This window comes from Nuphar pumila, chromosome 9, assembly GCF_984573655.1.
Source record: "Nuphar pumila chromosome 9, dmNupPumi1.hap1.1, whole genome shotgun sequence".
Lineage (NCBI taxonomy): Eukaryota > Viridiplantae > Streptophyta > Magnoliopsida > Nymphaeales > Nymphaeaceae > Nuphar > Nuphar pumila.
The window spans coordinates 113949581-113973548 of NC_143257.1; positions in this window are offsets into that span (position 1 = coordinate 113949581).

Sequence of the window (23968 nt, forward strand, 5' to 3'; positions counted from 1 at the left end):
GAGATGAGGGTCCATGGGAACCCTTTTGAGTAATACAGGAACTACCTTTTCCCTTCTGATAAAAAAGAAGAAGAGAGAATAACAAGAATGCCATTGCTAAAAGTGAAAAAAAAATGAAGAGAAAAGCAAAACAAAAGAAGAGGGGGAAGGGGCAATTAAAACTTTTGATTTCTCATGTAAACATGGATAAGTTCAAATCCTTCATATTTTAAATTACTCAAAATATTTAAGGCATTTGAAAGGACTTTGTCTAGGATTCTAGGAGACATAAGTCTACCATAAGAGAATCAGAACACATTGCTTCCTCTAGTTTTTGTTGCGTAAACTGTGCAACTACTGGATGGGGGGCGCAAAGTGGTTGGTTTGGTTTTGTTGAGGGTTGTGGTTGTCGGGTTTATTATTTCATCACCTCCATCTTATTGCTTCAATATTTGTGTTATTTTTATCACATCAAACAAAATTTAGATCATCGTTTCCTGAGGTAAAACCTTGCTTCCAGCTCTTTCTCTAAAACCATTCTGATGGTGTTACAAGTTGATAATGTAGACTCCAACTTCATTGATGGTTTTCAATTTCAGGTTCCTAGGATTTGTTTTTCCTGTGATGTTTCCCAATTTTGGTGGTGTTTCTCAGTTACATCTTTTTGACCGAGTGTTTTGCTTCTAGGTACATATATTGGAAGATTCAAACAGAGGGTTGTTGCTTGGTCATAGCAGAGTCCATGGAAAAACCTATCTATGTTGTGTTGTATCTCTGCATGCCGCAAAGGAACTAGATGACCCGCTTCCTTACCTATGTATCTATTTTTATTATTCTCTTTAAAAAAAAAGAAAAATAGGTACGCTGTGCATGTGGAATCCACAGGGGTTGATTTTATTTTTTTTATTATTTTGGTTGAAGGCTTAGTTCTGCTTAGATTAAATTGCTGCATAAAATTTGGGCATCGTGTTTTGTTTGAGATTCATGCTGGGTATAGTTCATGGCCTAGTTAAATTAGAAAGAATCTACCTTTCTGTCCAGAATTAAGAAAAGGGAAATCTGAATGGTGCCCAACTGAAATTTTTGACTGGGAAAATATGTTTCAGGTACCCACTTCTATGGGGTGCTTCAGTGCTGAACAAAAGATAATATTCCTGTTATAAAACTGCATATGTGTGTGGGCTATTCTGACATTGAAATCATGAGATAGACAGTTGGAATGTGTGTTGATACACGAGCATTAAGCTAACTACGTTTGCCATGATTAGTGTTGTCCATCATACTAATGCCATTCATGTGAAATAAATGGAAATATTGCTTATGCTTGATTTTTTTTTCAGTTCTGTTCCTACAACATGTGTATAGTTGGGTTGGTTGACAGGCTCAGTCGGCTGGACTGAGTTGGATATTCAGCTCAAAGGATGTTAGGTCCCGGGTTGATAAGCCCGACCAACTTCTCTAGCATATGTAGAAACTTATACTTCTGCCTGGTGAATATGTAAAATGTTATCTTAGCATTTCATTGTACTAGTTGTGCAATCATGAATGTGATCATGGATCAATTATTGATATTTTTGTGAGCATGTATGCTTGATGAGAATGTGTAATGTATGTACACACTCACACACTCAAAAGAGGTAGGCATTGGTGAATACACGTATGTGATGTGGGTAACACACATAGTAAGGATGCATATGATTGAGAAATGACATGCTTATGATTGGGTTTATTTTTGTATGAGTGCACATATATTTGGCACTTTGGCCTATTGTTATGAATGAAACACCGCTTTGGTTTTGTTATGTGATGCATCGATGGCCTAAATGGACCATCACCAGCCTGGAGAGTTGTGAGTTTGACTGCTTTTCATGTGTATTTTGATTGCATCACTTAAACCACATAAGTTGATATGGCACACTACTACACTGTTCTAGTTGTCCTCACGGGCTGGAGTCCCGTAAGAGTCCTCACATGGGAGGAAGCGGGTTTTCCCTTTACTTTTGCATATGGTGTTGCAAACTTAAAGAATTGACTTCAATAAAAATATAGTAAAAAAGAATAATGTAATATATGTTCTGAGATCTTTTATCTGGAGAATAGGGATCTTGGAGATCCAGTCTTGAGGAGATTGTGAGGATACAAAAACTCTGTGTGCTTAAATTCTGGTCCCCTGAACCCGATATTGAAGTTTCTTCTTCTGGCCACAGTTTTAGGGAGAGTCCGCCACTTTACCTGAGGGTGGTGTGTTTGACACAACTGTGGTTGTTTTTGGTACCAAGAATGCGACACATATAGGCGTGGGGTGTCCCTTATGTCCCCGACATTAGATGTGGAGGTCTAATGTTCTGAAGGTGATTTGGTCGAGGGTTAAGTTGAAACCCAATAATAAAATACAAATTATGTGCTAAGCTACCGTGAGTATTTAACTTAACCTCGGAGATTGTACATATTTGGTGTATCCGCGAGCAATAGTAATTAAAAAGAGGAAACTTAAAGTTGTATGCATTTAATAGAGTATGCATATGAAAAGAAAAGAAAATGAACTTAAAGGTAAGACAATAAAATAATTCGTACATTGCAAAGAAATCATGCATTTTCCTGTTATGCACTTGGTCATGCATATTTGAATTGTTCCCTAAATCATGATATGATGGTAGGTGTATGTTATTTACTTTCTAAATGCATGCTGAAAGAGTTGGTTACTTAGTTCTTGCTATAGCTACTGCTCTACTGTTCCTTCCTGGTGAATATACGAAACTTGTTGAATGTATGATTTCTTAAATACTGCAAATTGTTATATCTGCACTTACTCAAATTATTATATAAAATCTTATTCATGTTTTTTGTCTCACTTGGTTTTTTTAGAAGCAGTTATGCTCAGAATTTCAGTTATGATACCCTACTTTGTTGGTTTTTCACAGGAACCGGTGATCAGTGAGGTTTGACTAGCTACTGGGAGGGGACAAGAGTTACACTTGGTTCTTGACGGCTTCACTAGTGGATAGAGTAACTCTTTCTTTTGTCTTTTAGTTTTACTGTTCTTTTCAGTTCTTTGTTTCAGTCAGTCGTTACGTTACTTTTGGTTGAGTAGAACACTGTCTTTGAGATTGATTTTTGATTCATAAATAAAGAGGTTGTCTTGGTTCTTATGGATGATGATTGTAAGTTCCTTTGTGGTGTTTGGCTATCTAGTTGAAATTAAATCTGTGAGGACCCCAGGTCTCTGAGAGGTTTTCCGCACTGTTTAAAAAAAAAATTCTGTATTTTCAAGAGGTATGAATTGAGGTCGTTACAACACGAGTATGGAGTTGATCTACTCCCAAATAGATTAAATCCATCTATACATAAACCGAGTCTAACATGTCTCACTTCCACTGTGAAGGTCTGATGAGTACGATCAAAGTGCTTCCAAGCTTCCACATCAACAGGATGCATGATCTTGTCTTCATTATGTCAAACTTTATTTGCATGCCATCTCATGTGTTTAGCTCTCCTCGAAGACATATACAATCGTTGCAATCTAGGGGTGAAAGGGAAGTTGCAGAGTGACTTGTATGACACTTCTTTTGACCTTGTGCTACCATTGCCTCTTGTCTTTGGCTTGAATCGAAGATGCCCACATAAGGAGCATGATCTGCTATTTTCCTGATCTTTGAAATACAACATGCAATGATTTGGATAAACATCTATCTTTTGATAACTCATACCTAGAGCGTTAACCATAACCTTCGCATGATAGAAATTTTGTGGCAATTTCTCATCTTTAGGCAATATACTCTTCACAATAGAACACAAATGGTCAAAACATGATTGACTCAAATTAAACTCAAACTTTAGATTCAGTAGTTGAAGAGCTGCAAACAAGATAGTGTGACTCTCACAATCATTCTAAAGTGGTTCATGAGTATCTCTAAGTAAATTATAAAATCTACTAGCTGCATCGTTTGCTACTTCTTCATCTACCCCAGTTGGTACATCACTAGGACCTATAGTAGAACCCAGTTCTGGTCCTGCAACATCAAATATCAAATCTACATATGGATTATCGTACACCACATCCACCCATGCATCAAAATTGTTTATAAATTCTTCACCATGAAACATCCAATTCTGATAATCACTCACAAAACCCTTTATGTATAGGTGATGTCTATCGCCATGAGGTTCTACAAATCGATTGTTCTTACACTTCGTGTAAAAGCATCTGATCCGACCGGTGGGATCCATTGTACTGACACTTGCCATTACGAATTTAATAAAACTGTCAACACCATTCATATATTCAAGCAATACCTCATTGTCAACTATCCTACGGTACATCAATTCACGGTTTACAGTCATTTTGTCCTATGATGTTACAGATATTATCCTGACTAGTTAAAAGAGAATCATTAGAATGCTATGATGAAGAAAATATCAAATTTATCATGCATTTGTGGTAGATGTAATGATTTGATATATATCACACACACACACACACACACACACATATATATATATATATATATATATATATATATATATATATATAATGTCATACAATCACAAGAACTATGATGAATGTATTGATAACTTAATATTTTCATGTGCAAAACCATTCATTTAAATCATGTTTGAAGCATTGATAACTTATCATTCATTTTCATGTGCAAACTCATTCATAACATGATACATTCATTTGAAGCATGTTTTCATGATATAATTTTACATAGAAGTCATAATCAAATTAAAAGTAACTTCATGTAAGCATGAATACAATCACATCAAACATTGCAATATATTCAAATTATTCATATCAAAACAATGTCAAACATATACCTGCAGCAAACACACTCCAATATTCCGCTAACTACTACCATGACTAACATGCAATCCGAACTCCAAAAATAAGAACACTTCTATTTTCATAAATTAAAATCATGCTCAGCATGATCTTCAAACTCCATCAAAGCAGTCCTAGTTATCCACAACTAAGTGAGTGTGTGAACAAGAAAGTGTTGCATCTAATAAATTAAATAACCTGTGATGCACATGCATCACTTACTCACCACGAGTATTTACCCGATTTGCATTGCTTTTGTCACTTATTTACCACGGGTCATGGGGCACAAGTGAGATCCGTTGAGAAATTTGCAAGAGACACTGTGTTAAAATGAAGTTTATTACCCGATGACAAGGAGGGCGACGCCCCCTGTCAGAAACGAGCCTGGACAGGAAGACGCAACCCTCTGCTGAAAGCGAGACAGACAGGGGCGCTGCCTCTGCTGACAGTAAGGTCAAGGCAGGGAGGTCTCGCCCCCTCCCGTATCAATCATGAGGCAGGGGGGTCTCGCCCCCTACCGAGGCAAAATTTCCTGGCAGAGGGATCCACCCCCTACCGGGCAAAAAAGACAAGGGGCATGGGAGCTTCGCCCTCTGTCGAAATTATCGAGGGCAGGGAGGCGAAGCCACCCCCTGCTAGGGAAAACAAAAGGGCAGGGGGCTTCTCCCTTTGTCGATCATTCTCCGATAGCGGACAGGGGCCCCCTGCGGCAAAGTCAAGAGGACAACCCCCCCTCTGTCCTACCGGAAATCAGGGCCAGGGGAGGGTCTGGCAGAGGCGATCAGGGCCTCTGCTGGCCCTCCGACAACCATAGGGGGAAGGGGGCGGCTACAACATAGGGGAAAGGTGGAGGGTTACCTGCGGGCGAGGCTTGTCGAAAAACCTAGAGGGGGAGCAACAAGAGAGAGAGAACGAGAGGGGAAAGAGAGAGGAGGTAGTCGGGCGGGCACCGGGAGGTCGACGGGCGACGAGAGGTCACCGGTCGGGCGGGAGATGGGATGTCACCAGACGACGGGTGGGCGATGGAAGGTCGACGGGTGGCGGGCGAACGACTGATGAAACAAAAAGGGAAAATAGGCTCACATTAGGGATTTATGAAAATTTTAGCGATGAATTCGTGATGGAAAAATTTCGTCGCAAACGCCATTGCAAATGTGCGACGGAGTAGCGACAAATTTTTTTTGCTGCTGAGTCATCGCGAAGTTGCGACAAAATTATTCTATCGTGAATCCATCGTTAATTCACAACAGATTCTCGACGAAATTTTTTTCATCGCTAATTTCGCAAATAATTTGAATGTTAGCGACAAATAGTTTTCTCTAGCTAATCCGTCGCAAATTTTTGTCGCTAATTAGAGTTTTTCTTTTAGTGAAAAAGACACACACACACACACACATATATATATATATATATATATATATATATATATATATATATATATATATATATATATATATATATATATATATATATATATATATATATATATATTAGTTGTAAGTGTTTTATGAAAGATTTGAACTGTTAGATGTGTTTAGTATGCTCGATTTAATGAGAATCGACTCTTTGATCATATTTTTTTTTAAAAGAAAATGTATTTTTATGAGTGATGCCTTCATAGCCATTGATTTTGGATCACAGGAAAAAACCTGTATACATGTCAGATTCCGGTGATCCAAAAGCCTGTTCTCACTAAACAAAACCTATAGATCACCTTTATGGTGTTAGATGTGAGAAAAAATACCAAAAAGTCACTATTTTGAAGGGGCAGAACCATAAAGTGGGCAGAGCCAGCGCATTACTCTCTCTCTCTCTCTCTCTCTATATATATATATATATATATATATATATATTGACTAATAAGTTATAGGCATGATTTGAGCAAAGCCTTTTTCGTATGATTAATCTTATCAGATTACAAAATATGCAGCGTTGAAAATTTTGCAGAGAGAGAGATTCTTTAAAAAAATCTCCCACCATGCCCAATTCAAAATCAGGTTTGCTGAAACTTGGCTCGAACGGTTCCAACTGACCTACACCTCTGCACCTGTTTTTTATTCATGCTATTGACCTTCTTTTAGTAAAAATGAAATAAAGCATTAGGTGAGTTAACTTTCTTAATGACTGATTTGATAGGCAAGCTAGGGGACATACTCCGTGGGATTCGAACCTAAGACCCTTGGTTATAATAGTGTGGCCTTAATCATCCAGCTAGCTCACTCTGCTAGTCAATTCTGGAAATTATTTCTTAACTGTGGGTTAACATTAGATAACGTTTCTGAACTTCTCTTTTAGTAAAATAGCAATTGATGTAATTCTAGTAGTTATTAACCAAAACAATGTTACTATATTTCCCTTCTGGTGAAATAACCATTGATATAGGCCGGGATGTCAATGGATTGGATTTACCGATATCTGACCCGAATCTGAATCTGATTACTTGGGTTCGGTTAAGAAAACTGAATTTCATTAACAATCGGATACAAAATTGATTGGTATGTTCATAACGGTATCTAACGGATATCCATTATCTGAAACTGATTACTGTTGGATTTGGGACCGGGGTGTGCAGAGAGAGAAAGAGAGAAGAATTATAAAGGAAAGAAGAGGAAGAGAAGGAGATTTGGAAACATCCGCAGAGAGATTTATTCACCTTCAGATCATGTTTAATTTATAATTCAATGCATATGTTTTTTGGGTTTCTCGTGAGTTACGAGCCCACCAACTTTTGTAACTTTTAGGATTCCAGTTGTGAGACCCGATTGCCACATTGGATCTATTATATGGATCCAACATCTTCCACTTGGCCATACGTAAAGTTCACAATTTTTTTGGGTTTTTCAAAAAATGATACAGGATTATTCTCGATATTTTTATAAGAAATTCATCAACCGTGGATAAATCGATGAACTTTTGAATGTTAAAAAGGTATCTAGCGTATACAAACTCATTATGAATCTAGATCTAGATTGGGGATCCACAAGGATCAACCCCGCTTGAAACCCAGTTCCAACTATACGTTAAAAATATAAAGCATCCATTGAACTTCCTGTTTTAGACAGATTTGGATCCAGTGTATGATCCGAATTTAAGTAACCTCATAACAAGGACCCGGATCTATTTAGTGAACCTGGTCTGGGTTCAGAATAATTTAGAGGCAAATCTCTAAAGAGATTCAGATCACTCAAAACCTTTAAGTATTAAGACGGGATCTGTTAGATGGATCCAATCTCAAAACAAAATTGGATTCAAATAAGATCCATAGTGATAAACATTAAAAATCCAAAATCGGATCCAGAAAAGTGGATCAATTCTCAAACACGCCAGGATTTAAATATATATATATATATAGATAGATAGATACTTGTATTTTGGATCCAAAATCCAAAACGAGACCTAAAGTGGGCCTTACATAAGATTTAGGATTTTAGGTCCATTTGGACCCAATCCAAAACAATATGAATAAGCTTATATATATGATATATATTTATATTTGGATTGAGTTGGGCCCAAATGGACCCAACCCAATCCACTCCCATAGACCCCCCGTATAGCACGATCTTAGGTTGGACCCACTTAGGATCCAACCTAGATCCTTACCTAAACGCCTCCCATGGATATCTGTTGGGGGTTGGATCCAACCCAAACCGATCCACTATCCCAACTGACCCCCCACGCAACTCTATAAACCCCCCTCACTCGACACTCCCCTCACTTATCGCCTCCCTCTCCCTCTTTGTGCCTCTTCAATCCCTCAGAACCACCCTCCTCTTCTGAGCACTTACAGCGAGCCTCCATCGGAGTTGCCTCTCGACCACCATCAGCGTCAGTGCACATACACCCCCACTGCAGGCAGACCCTCTCTTCTTCTTTCTTCTTCTTTCTCTGTCTCCGTTAGAGGGCACGGTGGCGCTACCTGCACCGTCGTCACCCTCCCCTTCCTCTGTCTTTCTTGTGGCTGCTCGTGGTAGCCATTGCAATAACAGTCAGAGCTGATATTGGTGGCCATTGCCTTTGACAGTGGCCCAACTGGGGGAAGGGCAGTGCCCTTCCGTCCCTTACTCGGTGTTTTTCGGCCACCCCAGCGGTGGTGGCTGGTCTGTATGAACCTGAGCTAGGCTCAGGTTCCATCCATACCGTCGCACCACCAGAGGCGAGCAGGGGCCTTCGCCAGTGGCGGAAGAGCCATGATGCCACCTGTGCCACCATGGCGCCGTCCTCCAACCTCTCTGGTTGAACAAGCAACAACAACAACAACTGCGTGCATGGCACTTGATCATGTTTGACTCCCTCCCTTGGCTTGCCTTGATAGGCACAGTCCAGTTGAGCTCGGCTAACACCGAGTCCTGCTCGGTTCTCCCTTGGTCCAAGCCCGGCTCAGTTTAATTAAACTGAGCTGGGCTCGATCAAAGCTTTTAAAAAAGAGGCCCCCGGGCTGGCTAGGCTCCTTTATAAGCCATTGGCATTGGGCTCGGCTCGAGCTCAATCGAGCCCGACTCGGTTGAGCCCTAGCCAAATCCCTTACCCGGTTTGCCTTCATTTTTTTTTAAATTGAGCCAACTGGGTCCTCCCCGTGACCCAACAAGCTCAAGTTTAGCCTCGACGGACCTGATTCAATTCGGGCAGCTCGAACAAGGTTCGGGTTCACCTCTGATGATAAAAAAACCATTGACATGAATACCGAGGCACAAACAAGCTTACTCCTATGCTCAGAATCATCAAGGATTTCAGTCTATCTTCGAGGTAGGGGAGATTTGCATACGATTACGTCATATGAACATTATGGATATATGCATTTATATTTATGTCAAATATAAATATATATATATATATATATATATATATATATATATATATATATATATATATATATATATATATATATATATGCACTTATTTCAAGTGCACATTTTTATGTACTTTGGCTTTCTTTAAATTATGCATTTATTTTAAAGTACGCAATTTCTTATACTTTTGCATTATTTATTATGGCCTTTTGGTAGACGTTGCTTTAATATATGTGTATTATATATACATATATAATTATTCAAAGTACATAATTTTGTGTATTTTTATTCTATTTAAATTATATATTTATTTCAAGTATGCGGTTTTGTGTACTTTTGCTTTATTTACAATGGCCTTTGGCGGATGCTACCTTAATATATGTGTATTATATATAATTATTCAGAGTACACAGGTTTGTGTATTCTTGTCATATTTAAATTACGTATTTATTTCAAGTACACAGTTTTTCATACTTTCACTTTATTTATAATGGCCTTTTAAGGGACACTGCTTTAATATATATATATATTATATATATACATATATAATTATTCAGAGTCTTCACTTTTGTGTATTCTTATCTTATTTGAATTACACATTTATTTTAAGTATGTAGTTTCACATAATTTCACTTGATTTACGATGGCCTTTTGGAGGATGCTACTTTGATATATGTGTAATTATACATATGTATATAATTATTTAGAGTACACAGTTTTGCATACTCCTATTTTATTTAAATTAGGCATGCATTTATTTGGAATACACAATTTGTGCACTCCTGCTTACTTTAAATTACACGAGCATTTATTTAAAGTCACAGTTTTATGCACTTCTGCTTTAATTCAATTTTTTAAAAAATGACTCACGTGCAAGAGTTTAAGTCCTTATGCCTTTGACGTTTCGCAAAATAAAACTAAGGTTTTATGTCTGCATGTGTAAGATAATCAATGTCTACATGTGCCACTTATCGTGCAAATAAAATAAGACTCCCGTGCTCGAATGCATTAAAGTTTCACGTCTATATGCATCAGACATCGTCCAAATATTGGAGTGTTCTTCAAAATACTATTCCTACCAAGTTCAAACTTTAAATAAGATGAGATTGTCATGATTCAGATGTTTGCAACCGAGTCTTCTCTTCGAACCAACAAACACGAGACTTCGACTATGCAATCTTTGGTTGTACTTACATCAAGTCCTTCCATGACCCATATATGCTTTCAACTTTAGGTATGGAAAATTATTGAATTTTCAGATTTCCTGGTTGGTCTTCTTTTTGATAAATTAAGATTATTCTCATCACAGTGGTACTATTAGACATGCCAGATATACTCGTACGCCGATAAATGAATTGAGGTCTATAACAAACTTTGTTGTACGATAACATACAATATTATGAGAAAATCACATACAAATAATTGGATCCCTTTCATAAAAAAAGATGTTTCGTTTAGTTTAAAAGACCAAAGCATGGTGAATAGGTTGTTGGATAAAAGAAGACCCAACACACCTATTCTTCCTTGAGTTCTATCAAGGGAGAGGATAGGAGGTACAACCTCCGATGGACCATGTTGTTAACAACTACGCTTCTCATGTGGCAATGACTCAACATCCTAGCCATCGGAGTTAGGGGACATGACTTCTAATTATTATCCTAGATGGTAGATCCCACAACTTCTGCAAAAGTTATGATGCATTTCTTGTTTATTCCTGCCTCTAGAGAATTCTCTCTCGGTCGCTGAAACTGTTTTCTTTGGATCAGACTTAACTAGTCATTCGGGTTATCAATTCATATAGAATAATAAACCCCTGAATGGTCTCCATTGTTTCTACGATTTTATCCTATGAGTATCCACAGGTAGGTAATTATCGAAACAAGGATGTAATGTATAACCTGCATAATCAAAATAGAAATGATACCCCATCTATACAAATTCATGGTTCATTCAATTGCATATGATCCAATGTTTTGAAGCATGATAAATACCTGTATTTGTCTTGTTCTATTTGTCTAATATCATTATACCTACCAGGCTTTCATGAGTCTGACTTATTTTATTGGATCTAGGTGACGTGTAGACATAACGTTATCAAGAATCCATTATTTATTGTTAGCTCCTAAGCACAATTTGACTTTTTGTGAAAGAACTTTTGTATATCTTTGTTTCAGTATATAGCTTTGTTTTGAATTTTCATGATTTTAATAAATTTGTGAAAATGCAGATCCAAATCCAAGACATTTGATGACCTAATTCATTTATTTAAAAATCTTTCTTGTAATCTGCCCAGGGTTCGCTGACTTGGTCTTTGCAAACCACTATTTCTACTAAACTATCATTTTTAACTTTGAAAAAAGACTGACTATTTTTTTTTAATTATTCCAAAATTTTACTAGTTAGAAATTCTGAGGCGTTACAACTTTGGTATCAGAGCGACAGAGATCACTGTGACTCTTGATCGTTCGACATCCACATTGCACTGTAAGTATTTTTGTATCATTATTTTGTATCTGTCCTTGATAAGAAAATTTTCTTTTGGAATAGATGATATACAATGAGTTGGCCGGGGCAATGAATGCCTTGACCGGGCTCTTGAACAACTACATACTTTTGTCTAGAACATAGATCATCGAGTGAATAGGTTGGTTCACAAAAATACCAACCTAGAATGATCTGGTGACTGAATGAAATGTCGTTGATGTAGCCAAGCTCATCTGGGTCAGATGTGCCCCTAGGAATTAGAAGATTGTCTCTTCTGCAGAGAGGTAGGCCATTTTGTGGAAAAATGCCATATCAAGCAAGGCCACGACAAGAGGCAATTGGTCGTGCAAGGCCTTGAGAATGAAGCTTCCTTAGTTAGAGGTTCTCTCTATATACTCAGACTTATTGAGATCTTTTCATACTCATTATGTACACGAATCCAACCTTGCCTTTCTCTGCCCTACGCAAACTTAGGCTCATGAGTAATATGATGGACTATATTAGGCAGTACTCGAACCGTTCTTAGGAGTATGGAATGTAAGGTCTTTTAGTTTTTCTTTTAGAGTCAGTGAACTTTTGTCGGGTGGATTTTGTTTCTAAAAGGTCAACCAGTAGTGTTGAGTTTTTATAACATGTTTGGTTGTATAATATAATATTGTGTTCTCTGTATGCCTAAAATGATTTATCTAATCTTGACTTAATCATCCTTTGATGCAAATAAATGATGACACAACGTACTAATGGTGAATCGTCTAACGAATGGTCAAAACAACGAAGATTCGTCATGGATTTTCTTAACACCTTGGCCACAACCATTAGGAGTCAAATACGTGCCCAGCAGGAACATGCTACAACTACAAAAATAAGCCATCATCAAAATGTGGTAACATACAAAAAGTTTCTAAAGTTAGACCCCCGACCTTCGCAGGCAAGGCCGATTCAAAGCTCGTCGAGAGTTGGGTTGAGGAAATTAAACGAGCCTTCTGGGCATTGTCAGTGCCAGAAGAGAAACAAATAAATTTTGGCACTTATCGACTTAAGGATAATGCCAAAAAATGGTGGGACACGACTCAAGGAGTCCATTTCTCTAAAGTGAGTTATACTCTATAAAGCTTTTCAGTGAGCTTTCTTGGAGAATTATTTTCTCGTCTATGCCCATGACAAGAAGAAGATAGAGTTCCTTGTACTGTGTCCAAAAAACCTAAGTTTGGTAGATTACACCACCAAGTTTCAGAACCTAGAGCAGTATTACTCCAACCTTTTTGTAGACGGCCGTGTGTGGGTGAATAAGTTTATTCGAGGGCTCAAGGAAGGACACTATTAGAGAGTCTTGACTAGTATACCCTCAACTTTTCCCATCATTGTGACAACAACCACTCTTTTGAGCAAAGAATGGGAGTGCTCTAGGGGTGTTTTAAGTAAAAAGCCAGCTACAACTGGTGAAAATTTATAGAAACCACCCATAGGCGGCCAAGTTTAGAGGTCACCTTTTCAAAAGAAGAATCATAGAGGAAAAAGTTTGTTCCTCCAGCCAAAAGGCAAAGATCACATGGTGGTCCCCAATCCCATCAATAGTCCAAGAGTATGTGCCCCAGCTGCAACTGATCGCACGTCAGGCAACCATGCCCCCATGAAACGGGAGGTTGCCTTTACTGCAAAAAATGAGCCACTATGTCCGTGAGTGCTACAAGAAGGCGACCAATGAATTAAAGAGAAACACTAGAGAACCCTAACCTCCTCAACTGCCTCAACCACTATAGCAGCAACAGGCTGCCCAAAAGAAGTCGGTCAGACAAGTCTATGCCACCTCGATTGAGCAGTTAACCAAAGGAGATCTCGTTCAAGGTATGGTTTTAGTCGCTAGTCAAGCAACTTTTGTACTTTTTTTATTTATTATGGTGACACCTATTCCTTTATCGCTATAAATTTTGTTAAATAATTGAGTATACACATGAAATCTCTAAAAAATGTTTTAAAAGTGTACAACCCAGTTGAAAACAATTCAATTTTAAATGTTTTATTGTGGTGCCACCTTGACGTTGTGTTAGAAGAGCAACATCTGCCTGTAGATACGATCCTACTCGATACAACTGAATATGATGTCATATTGGATATGGATTGGTTATATAAATATTACGCTAAGGTTTTATGATATGAAAGAAAGATTATTTTGTCTCAGCCCAATGCCTCTAAAGTAGAATTCAAACTTTCGAGGCCTGTCCTAAAGGATCGAGTAATATTAATGCTAACGGTTTAGAAGTACCTGCAAAACGAATGCGCTGCCTTCTTAGTCAGTGTCATCTTAACCAAACCAACAACTGTGCTAATCGAGGAATTAGAAGTAGTCTAGGAATTTTCAGGTGTATTCTCGAAAGAATTGTCAGAACTTTCTCCACTTAGCGAGGTAGAATTTAACATCGAGTTATTGCTGGAAATTGCGTCAATCTCTAAAGCACCTTACCGAATGGTGCCTACAGAGCTCAAGAAGCAATTATAAGAGATGATGGATCAATGCTTCATTTGGCTTAGCATATGAACGTTGGGAGCGTCAATTCTGTTTGTGAAGAAAAAGGATGGATCATTGAAGTTGTGCATAGACTACAAGATGCTCAACCAAGCCACCATAAAAAATAAATACCTGCTACCTCGTATCGAAGGCTTGTTCGATCAACTGCAAAAAGCTATAGTGTTCTAAAAAATTGACTTTAGATCTGGGTATCATCAACTCAAAATTAAGGATAATGATATTTCAAAAATGGTATTTCGAACAAGATATGAACATTATGAGTTTGTAGTAATTCCTTTCAGACTCACCAATGCGCCCACAACCTTCATGGATATAATAAACAAGGTATTCAATCCATTCTTGAACACCTTCATGATATTATTCATCGATGATATCTTGGTGTAGTCCAAGAATATGGAGCAACATCGAGAGAACTTGAGAGTTGTTCTGGAGATCTTGAGAAAGCAGCTATTGTTTGCTAAATTCTCTACGTAAGAGTTTTTGCTTGAGAAAGTTATGTTTCTTTGACACGTGATTTCAAAAGATGGAGTATTCATAGATCCTGCCAAGGTTGACACCATGCTAATTTGCGAGTAATCAAAGAATGTTCATGATATCCAGAGTTTCCTTGGTCTGACCGAATATTATCAAAGATTTATCTAAGATTTTTCAAGGATCGTTTTTCCTATGATTAAACTTCTAAAAAGGGGGTTAAGTTCAAATGGAATGGCAAGTGTGAGTAAAGTTTATAAATTTTGAAGAAAAGATTCATGACCACCCCTATTTTAGCCTTACCATCTGGTCAGAGTGGTTATGTGATGTACACAAATGCCTCAGGAACATGCTTATGTTGTGTACTAATGCAAAATGACAAGGTCATTGTTTATGCCTCGCGACAACTAAAGATTTATGAGAAGAATTAGTCTACTCATTACTTTGAATTGGCAGCGGTAGTGTTTACACTAAAGGTATGATGACACTACTTGTATGGAAAACAATTTGAAGCATTTATCGATCACGAGAGCCTCAAGTACCTATTCTCATAAAAAAAGTTGAATATAAGGTAACGACATTGGCTGGAGTTCTTCAAAGATTATGACTTCACCCTCTCCTATCATCTGGGGAAGGCGAATGTCGTAGCTAATGCCCTCAGCTGCAAGGCTCGAGGCACTTTGACCAGCCTTACATGTACAAGATATAAGCTAGTTGAAGACTTTGTCACATGGAGACATTTTGAAAACAATCAGGGTTCTATCAGATTATCAAATCTAACTGTCCAACCTGAGATACTCGTCAGGATTATTGCAGGTCAGAAAGATGATATGCAATATGAGAAACTGAAAGCATGAGCCCAACAGAAGGATACCTCCTTCTGTCTTAAGGAGGGTGGAAGCATTTGGTTGAAGAATCGACTTTGGGTACCAAATATCCCAAAGTTAAGAGAAAAAATATTGAAAGAAGCTCATAAGTCCATGTACACCATTCATCCAGGAGGAATGAAGATGTTCAAGGACTTTCAACGAAAGTGCTGGTGGAACAATATAAAGCGAAAAGTGATAACTTTTGTCGCAAAATGCTTAACCACTCAGCATATCAAAATAGAATATCAAATCCTAGCAGAGTAATGCAACAAATGGAAATTCCACAATGGAATTGAGAGTATATCACCACAAACTTCATTGTGGGTTTACTAAAAACTCAAAAGTAATACAATGTGATTTGGGTGATCATTGTCAGACTCACTAAATCTTTTCATTTTCTACCAATTTATATCAATCAATCATTGGAAAGTCTGACAGATCTATATGCGAGAGAAATCGTTAGGTTACATGGGGTACTAGTCCCAATCATCTTTGATCGTGAACCTCATTTCACCTCTTAATTCTGAGGACAATTGCAAAAAGCCATGGGTACCAAGTTAAAATTCAGTATGGCTTTCCATCTCCAAACCGATGGATAATCTGAATGAACGATATAGACCCTGAAGGACACACTTCGAGCATGTATGATAGACTGAAAAGGCAATTGGGATTTACATGCAATTCTTGCCGAGTTTACCTACAACAAAAGCTATCATGCTAGCATCGTGATGACTCTATACGAAGCATTATACGGAAGACCCTGTTGATTGCCTATCTATTGGGATGAAGTTGGTGAGTGAATGATGAGCTCGTCAATCATACCACAACACTACACCCAACAAATTTAGATAATTCGGGAAAGACTACAAACCGTCCAGAGTCGACAAAAAAGTTATATTGATCAATGGCGTAGAAAACTTACTTTTTTGATTGAAGATAGAGTGTTTGTCAAAGTATCCCCGACCAAAAGTATTTTTCGATTTTGGAAAAAGGGAAAACTAAGTCCCAAATTCGTTGGACCATTTGAAATCTTAGATTGGTTATGTGAAACAGCCTACCACGTGGCATTACCTCTATAGTATGTGCAAATTCACAACGTCTTTCATATATCCATATTAAGAAAATACATTCACGACCCATCACATTTCATTCAATATGAGGATGTAGATGTTCGTGATGACCTAACTATTAAAGAAAGACCGGTGGAAATCATGGACTGACAAGAACTGAGGACGAAAATCATTCCTCTAGTCAAGGTTTGATGACAACATCAGAAAATCAAAGAATGTACTTGGGAACTAGAATTAAGCATCAAGGAAAAATACCCTGACCTCTTTGAATAGTCCCAGCCATTGTATTTTCGAAGGCAAAATCTTTTTAAGAGGGGTAGTATATAAAGTCCGCAAATTTTTTGGTTTTTTCAAAAATGATACAGGATTATTCTCGCTATTTTTATGAGAAATTCATCAACCATGAATAAATCGATGAACTTTTGGATGTTAAAAAGGTATCAAGTGTATATAAACTCATTATGGCTCTGAATCTTGATAGGAGATCTGCAAGGATCAACCCCCTTGAAACCTAGTTCCAACTATACGTTAAAAATACAACGCATCCACTCAATTTTCTGTTTTGGACATATTTGGATCCAGTGCATGATCCAAATCTGAGTAACCTCATGATAAGGACTCATATCCATTTAGTGGACCTGGTCTTGGTTTAGAATAATTTAGAGACGGATCTCTGAAGAGATTTGGATCACTCAAAACCTTTAAGTATTAAGATTGGATCTATTAGATGGATCCAATCTTGAAACAAAATTGGATCAAAATAAGAACCATAGTGATAAACATTATAAATCCATAATCAGATCCAGAAAAGTGGATCAATTCTCAAACATGCTAGGATATATATATATATATATATATATATATATATTGGATCCAAAATCCAAAACAAGGCCCAAATGGGCCTCACATAAGATGATTTAGGATTTTGGGTTCATTCGGACCCAGTCCAAAACAATATGAATAAGCTTATATATATATATATATATATATATATATATATATATGGATTGAGTTGGGCTAAAATGGATACAACCCAATCCACTCCCATAGCCGACGCCCCTATATACCAAGATCTTAGGTTGGATCCACTTAGGATCCAACCTAGATCCTTACCCAAACACCCCCCATGGATATCAGTTTAGGGTTGGATCCAGCCGAATCCAACCCAAACTGATCCACTACCCCCCAATCGAGCCCCCACGCAACTCTATAACCCCCCTCACTTGACACTCCACTCACTCACTGCCTCCCTCTCTGTGCCTCCTCAACCCCTCGAAACCTCCCTCCTCTTTTGAGCACTTACAGCGGGCCTCCACCAGAGCCGAATCCTGACCACCACCACCACTGGGGCACCTGTGCCCCCACTGTAGGTAGACCCTCTCTCTCCTTCTTTTTCTTCTTCTTTATCATCATCTTGTTCTTTCTCTCTATCGCCGCCGAAGACAAGATCGTCAGAGGCCACCTACATCACCGTCACCCTCCCCTTCCTTTGTCTTTCATGTGGCTGCCACTGCAACAGTAGTCAGAGCTCCTGTTGCTGGCCACTGCCAACTAATGGGGAAGGACGGTTCCCTTCCCTCCCTTACTCAGTGTTTTTCGACCACCCCTGCGGTGGTCGCCAGTCTGCATGAACCCAAGCTAGACTTGGGTTCCATCCACCCTATCGTGCCACCAGAGGCGGGCAAGGGCCTTCGATAGTGGCAGAGGAGCCACAATGGCACCTGCACTGCCGTGCCGCCCTCCTCCTCCCTCTCTAATTGCATGAGCAGCAACAACAACAACTGTTGATGCTGCGTGCATGACATTGTCCAGCTTGGCTAAAATCGAGCTTAGCTCGGTCATGATTGACCCCCTCCCTTGGCCTGTCTTGATAGGCACAACTGAGCTCAGCTAACATCGAGCCGAGCTTAGTTCTCCCTTGGTCATAGCCCGACTCTGTCAAATGCAACCTTGTGCTGCCTCTTGCTTGGCTCATCCAACTTGAGTTTGGCTCACTCCCTATACGAGACACAGAACCCGACTCAGTCAAAGCTTTTCAAAAAGAGGCCCCAGACCTTTGGCTAGGCTCCTTTATAAGCGATTGGTATTGAGCTCGGCTTGAGCTCAATCGAGACCGGCTTGGTTGAGCTTTAGCCAAGTTCCTTACCCGGTTTGCCTTTATTTTTTTAAAACCAATCCAACTCAGTCCTCCTCATGACCTAGCAAGCTCGAGTTTAGCCTCAACGGATCTGATTTAGTCTGGGTGGCTCGAACAAGGTTCAGGTCCGCCTCTGACAACTCAAAAGCTGCCTCTTTTGCCTTAAATGAATTTACAAACCCATATTCATTACACAATTCGATAAAAAAAACCACCGACATGAATACCAAGGCATGAATAAGCTTGCACCTATGCTCAAAATCGTCAAGGATTTTGGACTATCTCTGAGGTAAGGGAGATTTGCATATGATCACAGCGGATGAACATTATAGATATATGTATTTATATTTACGTCAAATATAAGTATCATATTGGCATACGTATATATATATATATATATATATATATATATATATATATATATATATATATATATATATATATATATATGTATGTATGCACTTATTTCAAGTGCGCATTTTTGTGTACTTCGGCTTTCTTTAAATTACACATTTATTTCAAAGTACGTAGTTTCACGTACTTTCGCTTTATTTATTATGGCCTTTTGGTGGATGTTGCTTTAATATATGTGTATGATATATACATATATAATTATTCAAAGTGCACAAGTTTCCATATTCTTATCCTATTTAAATTATGCATTTATTTGAAGTACATGGTTTTGCATACTTTTGCTTTATTTACGATGGCCTTTTGGCGAACACTATTTTAATATATGTGTATTATATATACATATATAATTATTCAGAGTACACAATTTTGTATATTCTTGTCTTATTTAAATTACATATTTATTTCAATTACTTGGTTTTGTGTACTTTTATTTTATTTATGATGGCCTTTTGATAGATGCTGCTTTAATATATATATATATATATATATATATATATATATATATATATATATATATATATATATAATTATTCAAAATACTCAGTTTTGTGTATTCTTATCCTATTTGAATTATGCATTTATTTCAAGTACATGGTTTCAGGTACTTTCACTTTATTTATAATGACTTTTTGGAGGATGCTGCTTTGATATATGTGTAATTATATCAGTATATAATTATTCAGAGTATGCAATTTTACGTATTCCTGCTTTATTTAAATTATGTGTGCATTTATTTTAAGTGAACATTTTTGTGTACTCTTGCTTACTTTAAATTACACAAGCATTTGTTTAAAGTCTCAATTTTATGCACTTCTGCTTTAATTCGATTTTGTTAAAAAAGGCTCACGTGAGAGTTTAAGTCTGCATGCCTCCGACGTTTGGCAAAATAAAACTAGGGTTTTATGTCCGCATGCATGAGATAACCAACATCCATATTTGCCGCTTATCATACAAATAAAATAAGTCTCTTGTGCTCGCATGTATTAAAGTTCTACATCCGTATGCATCAGACATCCTCCAAATGTTGTAGTTTTCTTTAAAACACTATTCCTACCTGGTTCGACCTTTACATAAGATGAGACTGTCATGATTCAGATATTTGCAACTGAGTCTTATCTTTGAACCAACAAATATGAGACTTTGACTACATAAACTTTAGTCGTACTTACATCAAGCTCTTCCATGACCTAGATATGCCCCAAACTTAAGGTACAGGAAAATATTGAATTTCCAGATTTTTTGGTTGGTCTTATTTTTGAAAAATCAAGATTATTCCCATCACAGTGATACTATAAGACATGCTAGACATGCTCATACACTGATGAATGAATTAAGGTTTATGACAAACTTCGTTGTGCGCTGACACACAATATTACAAAAAACCATATATAAATACTTGAATACCTTTCACAGGCAAGATGTTTGATTCAGTTTAAAAGACCAGAGCATGGTGAATGCGTTGTTGGATGAAAGAAGACCCTATACATTCATTCATCTTTGAGTTCTATCAAGGGAGAGAATAGGAGATAAAACCTCTAATGAACAATGTTGTCAACAACTATGCTCCTCGAGTGATAATGACTTGGTGTTCTCGGTCATCAGAGTTAGGGGACAAAGCTTCCAATTATTATACTAGGTGGTAGATCCCATAACTTCTGCAAAAGTTAAGATGCATCCCTCATTTATTTTTGCATCTGGAGAATTTTCTTTTGGTCACTGAAACTGTCCCCTTTGGATTGAACTCAGCTAACCATTCAGGTTATCAATTCATATAAAATAATAAACCCCTAAATGGTCTCAATTCTTTATACTATTCTATCTTGTGAGTACCCACATGTAGGTAATTATCGAAACAAGGATGTGATATATACCTTGCTTATTCAAAATAGAAATGATACCCCATTTATACAAATTCGTGGTTCGTTCGATTGTGTACGATCCAATGTCTTGAAGCATAATAAATACTTGTATTTGTCTTGTTTTATTTGTCTAACAATGTTGTACCTACCAAACTTTTATGAGTCTGACGTGTTTTATGGGATCCAGGTGATGTGTAGACCGATACCGCAGTCAATGGTGCAATGACACAATGTTATTAAGAATTCATTCTCTTTGTTGTTCGTTGCTAAGCACATTTTGACTTTTTGTAAAAGGACTTTTATATAACTCTATTTCGGTATAAAACTTTGTTTTGAATCTCCGCGATTTTAATGGATATATGGAAATGTGGGTCCAAATACAAGGCATTTGAGGACCCAATTCATTTGTTTGGAAATCTTGCCTGTAATCCTCCTAAGGTTCACTAACTTGGTCTTTGTAAATCACTATTTTCACTAACTATCATTTTTAACTTTGAAAAATGATTGACTACAAAAATTTTTACTTTTTCCTAAATTTTACAAGTTAAAAATTTTGGGATGTTACACCATACAGGACAAACAACCATATTATATCATAACCGGTGCATCATGTGTCACATATAACACTTCATGACAAAACATGCACCGACTAAACATGCATAATTTCTTGAGTTATATCAATATTTGTGTATGATGTTTTATCACATGCTATGTGTTATTTTTCTACATAGTCATGTAGGTTTTTCATTATTCATCTTTAAGTATGAGGCTTTCTTCACACATGTCATGGGTTATTTTTTACATAGATATGTGCACTTTCTTTCATTTTTAAATATGATATTTTTCACACATGCTATGGGTTACTTTCCATGTAGTCATGTGGTCATTCCATCATCATATGGACTATGTTTTTTTTCATATATAGTATAGATTTAGTCATGAAATCATTCTTCCATGTACTCATTTTACATGCCTATATAGTTTTTAGGATCTAGATCAATCATTCATTCCATGGAACCTATTGTTGGGTATTCTCCAGCTAAGAGCCAAAATATGGTTCTTATGGGTGGTTTAACCAAATATATGCCAATTACAAAAATAACTTTTTTTTTTAGGTACACTTTCTCTTTGTAGTATTCCACCCCTCGCTTGTTTTTGGTCTAAAGATGAAATTATTAATGATAGTTGGTTTTATTCACTGATTTTTGTGACAATAGCTTGCTACATATATTTCTTATCATGTCAAAATTTCAAATTTTAACCCTTAATGTGCAATATTATATTCACACAAATACATCATATCGTGAGTCTCACTTTTTTAGTTAGCCATGAAGTTCTTTATGGCTATTCCATGACCATACCATCGGACATCATCATGTGTACATGCACATTAGTGAAGTATAATGAATTTTTATCAACTCATGGATTCATGATAAAATATGAATTGCCAAACGTAGCAAATATTCTCTCTATTCAATTTTTTTTATCATAGTCAATATTCTCACTATCTGTGTGCTTCATTATTACATGCAACATGTTTTAACTCTTATCAAGTTAACCACCACTTGATCATTTTGAATCGATATATCTAGATCTAAAAACCATAAATATAATTACTTAAAAGTATAAATATCATCATGTTGCATACCATACATAATGTTTCTAAGATATGAAAAAACATTCATTCATGCATTCATACAAGCATACCATATGAAGCATGATTTATGATGAGTATTTATCATCATATGCAAATAAATATTCACATGTATGAGCAAAAAAATAATCCAGCTCTCACTTTTCCAATGCATTGCACTACGCATTAGAAATAAAGCATAAGTCTGCATATCCATATTTGATTTAGATATACACAAAATTCATATCCAATGAGAGTTGTCTTTTTACCATTTAGATATTTCAAATATGATAAGCCCATTCATTTTTCAACTTCAGATCCATTACCAACTCTACTCAAAATTTATAACCAAAGCCATTGGATTTGTATGAGTCAAATCCATTCATTTTTCAAGTTCAGATTCAAATTGTGGAAGCTTGTCTCAATTAGCATATCTATCACTTATGTTTATTACACTTTAAGGTTTTGATTTATTTTTTTTATAATGACAATGTTTAGTTATACTTTTAAGGGTTTTTGTATTTTTTAATTACTATTAAGCATGAATTCATGAATAATTAATGCTTGATTTTTAGTAGAAAATTAGGGTCTTTGTTTTTTATCAATTAGCATAAATGTTTATAGGATATAGGGTTTTGATTTGATTGTTATAAATTTTCATGAATATTTAATTATGATTTTAGGATTTTTATGTGTTTTTCTTTTTCAGTTAGCATTAAACATGAATTCATGAATAATAAATGCTTGATTTGGGTTAGAATATTAAGGATTTCATTTTTTTTATCAATTAGCATAAGTGAGATCTCCATGATTTTTATCAATTGCTAATTTTTTTAATGAGTTAGCAATGAATCAATTTTGAATTATTTTTTAAATATGAAAATTCAATGTTGTTAATTATAAAATCTATACTTTA